Source organism: Gambusia affinis, linkage group LG20 (assembly GCF_019740435.1).
Source record: "Gambusia affinis linkage group LG20, SWU_Gaff_1.0, whole genome shotgun sequence".
NCBI lineage: Eukaryota > Metazoa > Chordata > Actinopteri > Cyprinodontiformes > Poeciliidae > Gambusia > Gambusia affinis.
Window position 1 is genome coordinate 14,174,714 of NC_057887.1, and position 12,276 is coordinate 14,186,989.

Consider the following 12,276-nt stretch of genomic DNA (forward strand, 5'->3'; position numbering starts at 1 on the left):
AATGTAGTTGCCATCTTGCAGCCAACTGACCAAGCAGTGCACAACAAAAGGTGGAGGAGAGGCACCTATGCCTCTGTGCTGCAAACATTCCAGCTTCTTATTAAACTTTAAATCATAAAATTGGTGTGAAGGACGATTTTAACTTTTTTGAAACCATAACAGTACCCCTCAGTACCGTGGATAGATATATACCATAGATGCAATATTGGTAAAAGAACTGTTGCTGGCAACTTGATGGCAATTTTTTTTAAATGAATGTAGAAATTACGTCCTCTTTTTTGCTGAATACCGAGTCACAACCTTTCAATTTTCAATGTAAATTTAGGACAATAAATTGCACTAAAGAGGATTTTAAAATGAAGTTACTTTCTTAATTTTTAACTTGAATACACAATATTAGTATCATTCGAAAGCTGTCGGAATGCTTTTTACAAATAGTTAATTTGTTTTGCTATAAAAGTCATAACCAAGCCGACGATGACGGGGTTTGTCTCAGCATGCAACACTCTCAGGTGACTATAACACTTCCTTTTTTCTTCTAAACGACACCACTCTCCGTACTCGGTCTTATTGGAAGCAAAAACAAGCGCTAGTGTCCGCGTCCAGGCTGAAAATACAGATGAAGGTAAAAAAATAAATAAATAAATAAATGTCAACAGAGAAGGTAAATACACGTCTACATTTTAACAGGACAAGCTTCTACTCGGTCAAAAACAGCGTCTGTGAGGATCCAACCCACCCGTCCATTCCCCCCCATCTTCATGGCGCAGTAAGGTGGACACACATGGCCGGAGCTGAATGCGGACCTGAGCACCCTGACGGCAGCCAGTCACCCCCCAACTCTTATTCAACCCACAAACTGGATTTTAAAAGCGCGTTTCTCTCCTCGCTCAATTTCTACAGTAGAAATACCGCACACTTACCCGAATAAATGAATGAATCGCCAAGTTGAGGAGCCGACTTTCTCTCTTCAAGCGCACGTCCTCGGCGGCGGCGGCAGCAGCATCATCCGCTTCAGGATTAATGTTTCATGCGAAGATTGTTCTTAATATTGTGATTTCGGAGTAATACTGATTCCACCTTATAAATCCTCCGTGCAGCGTGTTTGTTTCCCCGGCAGACTCGAAGAAAATGTGCAGATAACAGGAGTAATGGGGAGTAAACGGGCTACAGTGTGTTATAATCTTGTTTATTATGAGCATAAACACCGAGTAGGTGTCCAAATGTTTCACCGCTTTATTTTTTCCTCCCCCTCTCTCTCTCGCTCCCTGCCTGCCTCTCTTTGGCAGTAGTCTGTCTAACTCCAGTTTTTTTTTTTTTTTTTTTTATCAAGGCGGGGTCTTGGGTGGTTTAAACCAATGACATAAACCCAGACGAAGACGTACCCCCCACTTCTTCCTTCTCCTTCTCCTCCTCCATAAAATCACTCACTCACACTTACCTTCTGCTCACATGCTTATCCTAACTGATGAGGTCAAACGGGAAATTTTGGCTGCTTAATTAGAAGTTTTTGTTTGCTTGTTTTGTTTTCTAAATTAAGGTAATCCTTATCTAGAAAGACCACTTTTCTAGGGACCTGACTGCAACCTTAGTACCCATAATTTTAAAGATTTTACCCATGGTATGCATTTTTACTAACAAATGTCCACCTACTGTAAAAACACAGCTGAAAAATTAATGAAGTACAGATTTACTTAGAAATCTCACAAAACACAATGCTTTTTAAAAGCACACTTGAGACAAAAGGTAATGCCGCTTTGTGATTTGAGTTTATGACATCGATAGAGGCACAATAATCCTCATTAATGAACACTGTTTCCAACAAGTGACAGATCTTAAATATTCTGAAGCGTTCAGGTTGCACTCACGTGCCGAGCCAACTTCGATTATCCAAAATCATTGATGGATACTGACAAGGATGGCGATGCTAAACCAAAAAGTGACAGTAAAAATGATAAGTTTATTGTCCTTTTTCAGGATTTCCATCTCATTGTTTTCGAGCACTTGTAGTAAATATCTTTCTACTTGTGTCATTTTAAATATGAATGGACAGCAGCATTGTATGACTGCAGGAAGCATCTTTGGGTAATATTTGTGTTTATATATTTCCCTTCATTTATGACTAAGGCTACAAGCCGAAATCATAACCAACCACTAATTTCAAAACAAGAAATTAATTTTGCAATAAGGAGAAATCATAACAGCTGACTAAAACACATTAAAAGTGCAACTTAGTTTACATTGATGCAAAGTTCAAACCAGACATCGACAACAACGACTGCAATGACTGTAGGAAGGAAAACTGGAGAATACTTCATAAGAATCTGAGGATGAAGCTAGCATTGATTTCCTGTGAATTTCATACACACAGTGAAGAAAACTCTTAATTGATTTCAAAGGAAGAATCTAAAAATGATAAAATAGTCTAGTCAATCAAGTGGCTTGGAAAATTATCCAATGGAAAAGAAATAAAGATCAGAGTGCATAGAAAGTGAAATGAATCCCTAATTAATCCCCTCTGCTGTTGAAATTACACAAGACATTAATTATGAAAGTTGTACAGTTTTCTGTGACATTTCTTTACTGCCAGTTTGAGTTTGATAGATGTTAGTAAAACTGTCACAAAAGTAACTGCTAAGGAGCTCAGCGCGCAGAAATTTACATATTTTTGTCGTTTTAAAACAGTTTTGCCTGAAAACATTAATTATGTGGAAATTCTTTGGATTGTCTAACATGACTGTCTGTTTTTTTCCCCAACAGGATATGTTTTCAAAACTCCATTGTACACAAGTAGAAATTTGTTTTGCTTTTTTTCAATTGTCTGACTGTCAATGAACAGCGACATGTGGGGGAAGGGGAACCTTTATGTTGCTTTACACTCCATACAGCTGGAGAAAAAACCTCCATAAACAATCTCTTGCATCTCATTAAAGAAATTCAAAGTCTAGAAACAAAAAGTGGAATAGTTAGGAAATTTTTAAGCATTAACTATTTAGAACTATTCTTCAATAACTACAGCTGGTAGGTGCGTAATGAATAACCCCTTTGTGCAAATCCACATTCCTTGTTTTCAGGAAAAAGACAAGCCATCTCTAATGGTAGGAAAGTTGCAAACATGAACAGATGAGTGGATTATAGAATTTGCAGTTAATCCTGCCTTATGTGGAGCAGTAAGGCCTGACTTAGAAGCCAAGGTAAAGGACCTTTTTCTGAACTTTAAATTAGTTAAAGTAAGAAATTAAAACAGAAAACAGCTCATGCTAATTAGTCATTTCAGTTCTACTGGAATGGCACCTGAAAGCTCTAAAGTCTTCATAAAACTTGTGTGGGTGACTGTAAAAAATCAATTATCCCACATGGAAGTACATTTTGGTCTGATTCTGATGGTTAAGTGCCACTTAAGGCTAAAAGCCGGTCGGATTATCCATGTGTGTGTTTCAAAATTGGACCGGATTTAATATTTAGTTGAACTGGCCCTTACCTCAAGCAATCCAGACAACAGATAATGAAATGCTTACAAGTAAAAAGCAGAAAAAAAATAAATGTCTAAAATGAATCCCTAATATATTTTATTTAATGATGTGGAAAGGCTCGGAAACAAAACGTCTAAAAGTCTGAGCACATACAGCAAAATGCCTCATGTACTCTGTGGTGTACGTTGCAGGAGCAAAGAAACGTGTGCCTGTGATGCTTGAGATTGAGCATACTTTAAATAAGTAATAGTAGTATACATAATGAACTTTGATTCACCCTGCATATAATAAAGCTTAAATAATAGAACATTTAGGATTAATTTATGTGAATGGAGTACTTTTTTTCACCAAACCCCGTGTTTAAGGATCTGAAACAACCTCAAATGGATAATTGTCTGCGTTCCCCTAAACTTTTACATGGTAACTGCTCTGCAAGCAGAACTGTGAATTCAGTAAGGGAAATAAATCTAATTTAGGAAATATTGTGTGACTGTGTAAATACCAGAACCATGCACAATTGATTTGACAAGTCTGTGTAGCAAAGCCAACGAGCCAAGCACACACTGCAGATGCAGATGATGTCACATGATGAATCTTTGCTCCCTTGTTTGGTAAATTGCTGCACAAAGGAACAACTTTAAGCCACATGAGTCAATTAAAGCATGCAGGGTTTTTCCTTTCAGGACTATGTTTATAAGGGTGACCCCGGCCACAGGGTACACCAATTACACTGAGTCATACACATTCTGTTTTACGGTCACTTGTGAAGATTCCCTCTCTTTGACCTTTTCGAATTTTGTCATGTTACAACCACAAGCTTAAAGGTAGTTAATTACAATTTTATGTGACAAATAATAATAATAAAAAAACAATGCATAGCAATGAAGTGAGAGAGAAATAATCCATGTTTTCATGTTTGTTAGAGGACATTAGTGAACAGTTTCATAAAGACAGATAAACAATCCATACAAGTCAGAGATTAAGTTGTAGAGAAATTTAAAGTTGAGGACATTTTATCTGAGATTTTTGAGTCTATGAATTTAAGGACTCACTTGTAGATTCCTACCATATATTATATGTGTTTTTATATATATATAATTTATTTTGAGTGTGTTAAATTTCTTTGTCTCTATGATCCAGTCATCTGGTTGGCATCTGGCAGGAGATTCTGCAGCATCTGCTGTAGAACCACCAGACTCAGAAATAGTTATCTCTCCCATTGGTCATCAGATTGCTCAACACCAATAACTCCCCCACTAAAATGTTATGCACACACATGTGTATATATATTACGTATATAAACATATTTGTATATTTGACAATGAAATAAGTCTAAGTCTGTTTCTCTATAAAAATATTTATCTACTTTTTGGACTGATAGTTGGGCAAAAAAGGGGATGTCAAAGCCCTAAAAGTTATTGTGAAGCATTCTGATGAGATTGTAACATATGGCACCATCTCATCAGGGTAAATGTTTTTCAGTACTGTGTCCTCTATTTGCTTGAAATTGCTCTGCTTGTTGAAAAATACAACACACTAATGTAATCTATGTGAAGAAAAACGCAGCAATCTCTTCCTCCCCCACTCCTCATAAGCACTTTGAGAATATTCTATTTTGTTTCCTTTAGATCTCCGGTTAAATCAAAGCCAGGAATGAAAAGAAAAAAAACACAACAAAAAACAAAAACAAAAAAAAAACCCACTTCGCTGCATTCTTTGATCTGGTTCTGTGATTTGATTTTTTTTTTTTTTATTGCATTCTTTTATCCCTTCACCTGTTTCTCAACTTGAAAAACAAGAACAAACACATGCAAACAAGATTTCTATGCTACTGGCATTTAATGCACTGCTGCATGAAAGTGAATCATCTCAGAGGAAGTTAAAGAGTCTTGTCAACTGAAGGGATTTATAATATCCCATCAGAAGAGCGACTGTGGGCTAACTGTGGTGTTGTATCGCTACGCCTCATGTTGAACGTTTAACGCTGATCTCAGATTCTTAGGCAGTTCTTTGACACTCTGAGGTGCTCTAGAATATTTCATCTACATTTTAGTTTCTGGAGATACATATCTGTCAAAATCCTGATCAGAATCAGATCAATATCAGAATTTAAAGAAATTAAATACCCAAAATAAATATGTTTAGGTAATTCTGACTGATTTAATTAGAAAACGTTTTCCGTAATATTATGTGGAAACAAAGGCAAAGAGTATTTTTTTTATAAACTGAATTTAAAGATCCAATTTCAGCTGTAGCTATTCACACCATTTTGTATTATAACAACCCAAAGGTAAATATAGCTTAAAAAACAGTATGGTAGAAAAGTTGCTCAAGAAACAGGAATAACTGCAGTCTTGACACACTGAAACAAAGCTCATTCAAAAGCTTGGGAGAGATTAATAAGGTGCAGCGAGATTCAGTACATCAGACATATATTGAACAGGTGCTCCAACTGTGGTACCAGAAAAAATGCTGAAGCATTTTACTTTCACTAAAGAGAGAGAAAAAAAAAGATTTCACATTTTTCTACATAAAAAAGTAACAAACCATTATTAAAGCAAGCTGGAATATTTTATAATGTACAGTATGGAGGGATGAACAGCTCAGACTCTTGATGAATCTGCTTGAATTCGCAAAGCAGGAATGAAATAATGTCAGAAAGAACAGACTAAAGAACCCCAGGAACCCAGAGCGGAATCAATTTTACTAATGATGTTTGTAATTTAGAGGCCTTTAATGACATGCACTGTGAACTGGAAGATTGTGTTGGAGATGCCTCTCAGAGTCAAATGTTAGAATAAATGCCTAAAAGTCCCCTACATGAAAAACAATTTGTGTGATTTTTAGTACAAAATGCCACAAATTTAGCTCATGTATTGGAATAAAGCAACATATTAAATATGTGTGATTTCAGTCACGCTGAAATTGTGGATACACTGCCCAGGTGAAATGATTTTGGTCCCTGTTAGTTACTACGACATATAAGACGTGCAAACTTGTCTGTGGATCAGACCTTTTATGGAAAATATGTTCCCGGTTGGCTGTGGCCACCCAGTATAATGCTGTAAAAAGAACAAAAAAATACAGCTCACTCTAAATGCAATTATTCTTTGAAAACCTCAGAAGTTTAATAGGGAACAAAAAAACAAAGATTAAAGACATAGGAGGAGGCTTACTTTCCAGACAACAACCCCAGACAATCACTCAGAGCTACAACGAAATGGTTCAGGTCACAGTAAATTGCTATATTAGGATGGTCCAGTCAAAGTAAAATTTGAAAATCTGAAAATTAGAAAATCGGGAGTGGGGGTTGAAGAGAAACTGAAATCCTGTCAAAGTAAATAACAAAATTGTGTACTGGATGAGAAATATAACTCATTATTTACATTTTAGTTAATGTGACTAATGCAATATTAGAAACAGAGTCTCATGAATCAGTAATTACTTCCCTTTTCTGGTCTAATTTAAGCCAAACTACAGTAGTAATGGTAAATGATAAATGGCTTGTACTTCTACAGCACTTTATCAAGTCCAGAGGACCCCAAAGTGCTTCACAGTATGTTCAGACATTCACACACACATTTATCCACTGACGATAGCATCATGTCAAGCTACTGGATAGTAGCCAGCTGCCCTGGGCCAGTCTGACAAGGCTGTATCAAGTCTCAAGATTTAACAGTTTTAATACAATTTAAAACGTTTTCGAATAACTCAAACAACATATGACCTAATGCTATTGCCAAAAGCATCTCAATCTATTCTTGTCGTGAAGTCACATGACAAACCCTCAAAGTACCTCACATTGTCTGATAAGCAGAAGTTCATTCAGTAACATTAAATGCTACAGAAGAGATTAGATAACTAAGCTCCAAAGATTCAACTGATGTAAAACTTAGACTTACGTTTAAGCCGACATTAAAAAGAGATAACTGCATAGAAAGTAATTTAGCTTGCACATTTTCTTTTTTTTTTTTTTATTTAAAGGTGATAATCATTTGGTGCTAATGGGAGCTAACAGCTGGTTTCTTCCCTTTGGTTTGCTCTAAGTTGCAGCATACAGCTGTTAATGTAAGAGTGATCCTTTGGGTGTAGTGAAGCCTACATCCTGTAGAATGAGGATGTCTCTTTTTGTTCAAGATGTTTTAGTGTCATGCTAAATGAGCGACCACACATGAGCACACGTGTCCCTGCATGGATGGGTGTATATCTGTCTCATGGTGTGTGGCAATAATACCAAACATTTATGCAAGAGCAGCCACATAGGAGGCATGGTAACAATACGCAGCTTGGTATGCGTGCACAACATGTTGATATGATTACTCCACAGGCTGCTCTCTGTGTTTTTCCTCTTTTTTTCTAGAATGGTCATTAACAAACCATTTGAAGACTTTGTCAGTCAGTACAGAAACAAGACGCAACAATGCCCCCCACCCCCAGCAATGTTGCCCCCCCCCCCCCACACCCACTTGCTCGACTCCCCCTTCATCCACTTGCCTTTCTTTTCTCTCATTAATATGTAAATGACTCACTTATTGTAGTTAGAAAACGGGAAGAAAGCTGTCATGTCGCTGCTGACAGACTCAATGGATGTGTTTGGATTGTGGGGCTTGGTGTTTTCAGAGAGCATGCCTTATCATTGTTTAGGCAGCAAATCAAAAATGTAAACATCACTTCATTAGCATCTGTCAGGAAGCTTAACGATATGATTTTTAATACATGGCTGAAACCCCTGAATAGGTAAATAGGCCTTTTGTTATTCTGTCTTTTTCCCTTATCAAGCGTTGTGTTGTAGTTAATTTTTCAAAGGTGGTTGCTTAATGTGCATTGGGGAGTGGAGCTTATACATCTTCTACTTTGCCTCATAACTTATTAAGTGGCTCACTTTTTTCTCATCTGAAGACTTTGACTAGGACATTCTAAAACATGAGTATCCTTTGATCTAAACCATTGTATCATAGCTGTATGTGTATTCAGCATCATTTTCCTGATAGAAACTCTATCCCAGTTTGACAACACACTGTACAATGGCTTTCTTTCAACAAAACCTTTCTTCTCACCAAAATTGCTTCTTTATAAAATGAAAAAACCATGGACAGCTTTTAAACATCCTCTTCATGAGACTGTTATACAACAAAATGTCTCCAGAAAGAAACTTCTTCAGAACCAAAATAATACAGACTGCAACAGGAGATTCATCCTGCCCTCCACTATCTTTGAAGAACTTTAGATAATATGAGTTTCAACAACATTTAATTTACCTTTGGGTAAATTGGTAACTGAAAATGAAAAAGGATAAATTGTTGCCCTGTCTCTTTCTCTACAGGAGTTGTGTATCTGAAACTCCTCAAAAGGAATATTGTTTTGCAGCCTTACCCTGCTTTAAATGTCTACACAATTTTTTTTTCTCACCTTGCTACAGTGTTGCTGTAGGAATTACTGTTTGTTCAGTAATGTTGTGTAGCAAACATCTGAGGATTCACAGATAAGCTATATTTAAACTGAGCCCAAGTTAAACTCAGGTGGACTTAATTTCCTGCATAAAAGTGACTTTTGTAAGCAACTGACTGCTCCAAATTTTATGTAGGGATATGAAAGAAAAGGGCTGTGAATATAAATGGACACTCCAGATTTTTATTTGCAAGATATTTGACTACATTTCACTCAAAAATTGCTGCAAAAAGTGTTTGTAAAACAATCTCTCACCGTTTAATCCATCATCCCAAAAAGGGTGGCCAGTAAAACGTACAGCCTGAGAAAGGAAAAGATAAATCAGAGGAGCAGTTGAGAGGCCTATGGTAATGCTGGAGGAGCTGCAAATATCCATAACTCTGGAGAGATAATCTTTCAACAGCTGTTTAGAGTTGTATTCGAAACGTAATCAATTGCAAATTTATTGACGGAATCTGACTTGATATTGTTCGTATTGTTGATTCTATGTTGCATTGTATGTTTGTGTTTGATTTGATGTAAAGCACTTTGAAATGCCTTGCTGCTGAAATGTGCTATACAAATAAAGTTTGATTTGATTTGATTTGGATGTGAACTCCAAAAATCTGCCATTGTTGGAAGATGGGTAGGAAGAAATACATAAAAGATAGATAAACCAATTTATCTCCATATATACTGTGCTTTTTTCACCATTTGTGAATTGCTTCGACATTTCTTTGTTTTCAAAACTCTTGTTATTATGGACCTATATGAATAGAAACAAACATCCCTTGCCACTTTAAAAATAGCAATTTTGGGGTGTCTTTGCAGCATTTTTCACAACTGAAAGAAATCTATAATTCACTGCAGGAAATAGAAACCAAAGGCTGTGTAACATATTAACAAGGAATTACCAACGAGGCCCTCGCTGATGAACGGAAGCTGCCTTAGTGTGGAAAGAATCCAGTTAGGAGGTAATTAATGTACAAGAGCACTCTCAGATGGATTCTTTCTTCCCTTCTGCATCCCAACTTTTGTTACATTCCTAATGGTCTATTCAGAAGTCACTCCATTTCCTGAAGTGCCTTTATAAGATGCAGAGACTGAGGGGAGATAGATGTCCGTGCGTGTTATATTTTTGCATTTGTATTCTCATATCCATCTCCCTTTAGTCGGAACAGTTTCATTTCCATGGCGGTGATTTATCTAAGGAGATAGGCGAAAGCCCATTAATGGGATTTTTCTTCTGTTCTCCTCATAAACAGCAACATGTCAAAAATAAAGATAAAACCCAAGCACAAAATGAAACAAATTGGGTCCTGTGGTGGTAGCCTGAGAGGAGTTTTTTTCCGTGATATCAATCTATATTTGTAAACATGAAAACATCCTGGGTCATGAAAATGTAAATGTCTTTTGTTTGCATAAGAGTACAGAATAACACAGAATGCTATAATAGTGTAAGCAGCAATTAGAAATTCTTGTTTTTCTCAGGGTAAATGCAACGAACAAAAAAGCTGCAACATTGTTTGTGTTTTCTAGACATAATCATACTTCCTTAAACATTGTTCTGAATTTTGGGCTTGGTATCTCTTTGGATTGGAGTTGCCATTGATCCCAATATCTCATAGATGTCATTGAAGTTTGGAACATGGATGCACCATTTAATTTAATTGAAAAATGTAAAAAATTTGAATAAAATTAACTGTGAAAGGGAAATCTTCTTTTACAGCAGTTATTGTCAGTTTGTCTGTTGTGTGCTGTTTTGCCTCACTGTCCTGTTGATAAAATAAACAAGAAGTTGGCCAATATATCGCACACCAAATGGGAAGGTGTGTTTCTGCAGAGTGCTGAAGTTGTTTCCCTTTTGAAGTCTCATATCCTCAGCATTTTTACTGTGGAGGATTTATACACTCTTAAAAAACTGATAAACAATTACTGACCACTCTTGTCCCAGAAATATAAACTAAAATTATTGGTGCAATTATTGCTGAGTTATAAAGATGGAGACCCTAATGGGCTCATTCTTTGCTGTAAAAGTTTTGTCCTAGGACAGTTTGCACAGTCATCAGATTTTATGGAAGTGTTTCATGGTTGTTGCAAAGAGATTTAAAGACACACTCAAAGGTCTTGACATATTGCCAAGACAGGAAAGATGAGAATTACTGGTTCTCTGGGTGTATTGCACTAGGTGAGTTATAAATGGATTGCTTCTGACTTTTAAAATAAAATTATTGGTCTATGTACTGTTGTTACAGGATCTGATAAATTTAGAATTGTATGTCATCCATGAACACTGGCAAAAGTATTGCTGAGAAAGCAGCCAGAGGTTCGAGAGCACATTCTGAACACCCAAAGTAAGCTGCAGGTTTCCAATGTGAGGCCAGAAGGAAATAACAGGTGAGAACCTTGAAATCACTAGAAGCAGCGAGGATTACTACAACCAAGGCAGACAATCTGGCACAGAACTAGGGCCCCCACTAGTCTTCTTATCATGTGGCTTGATTGGCAGATGGTTTGGAGGTGGGAGGGCAGCGCAGCAGGAACAGCTCTGCCCTCAAAGGAGATCAGCAACACAGGAAGACAGGAACACTAATTATAGACAACCACATCATGATTTCAACAATCAACCTTCCCCAAAAGCAGATGTACCAGTTCTGAAATTTGAAACTGTCACCGTCAAGCAGCAAAGTAACTAGATTAGTAAATGCAGTCCTTAAAATACTGTTTGGTTTTCCCTTCAGCCTTTTTAAACTAGCTTTTGTAAATTTGTTAAAGATGACTGCCTTTTTAACTTTAGCCACATGTTGGAGTTGATTTGGGCAAATTAGGTGTCTTTGAAAATATACATTCATCTGGCCTCTTTACTTGATAAACTATGATGATACCCTGTTGGTTATCCCAGTCCCTGCCCAAGGTAGCAGAAGAAGAATACACTCAAGGGATGAAGATAGTCAGCAACAATACACTGGTAGACTTTGATGCTTGGTCTATGCTTATATGGTCTTATGGGCCCCAAAAAAGGCAGAGAAAATGGCCCCAACACAATTACTCCACAAGCAGCCTGAACTGTTTGTATGAGGAAAGATAGAACAAGGCTTACCTGCTGTCTACACCAAATTTTGACCCTGCCATCTGAATATTTGGACCAGGCAACATTTCTCAAATCTGTCCAATTGTGGTGAATTGAAAAAAGTGTCAGCTAGTGTAGTCTTCTGCTGCTCATCTGCTACAAGAGTCTACTTGTTATGTCTTCTAAATGGCATTCTAGATTATTTTAGCTCATGTTGCCCATGCATGATCTTCAACATTCTGCTAATTATTTTGTAGAAAAGCCATTCACTGAAAATGTTCTGTTTTTCAGATCATTCTCTGTGAG

General features: G+C 36.9%; 1 protein-coding gene across 2 annotated transcripts in view; it reads right to left on the minus strand.

Annotated features, from left to right (window-relative positions):
- Positions 1-12,276, minus strand: part of LOC122823786 (C-terminal-binding protein 2) — a 148,985-nt gene that overhangs the window by 110,250 nt on the left and 26,459 nt on the right. The window contains exon 1 of one of the 2 annotated variants that reach the window (XM_044103770.1): positions 924-1,299. The exons of the other annotated variant lie outside the window; for it this stretch is intronic. The gene's annotated coding sequence lies outside the window, so the exon portion shown is untranslated. Of the gene's footprint in view, positions 1-923; positions 1,300-12,276 lie in introns of those variants that run through there. 2 annotated transcript variants of the gene reach the window in all.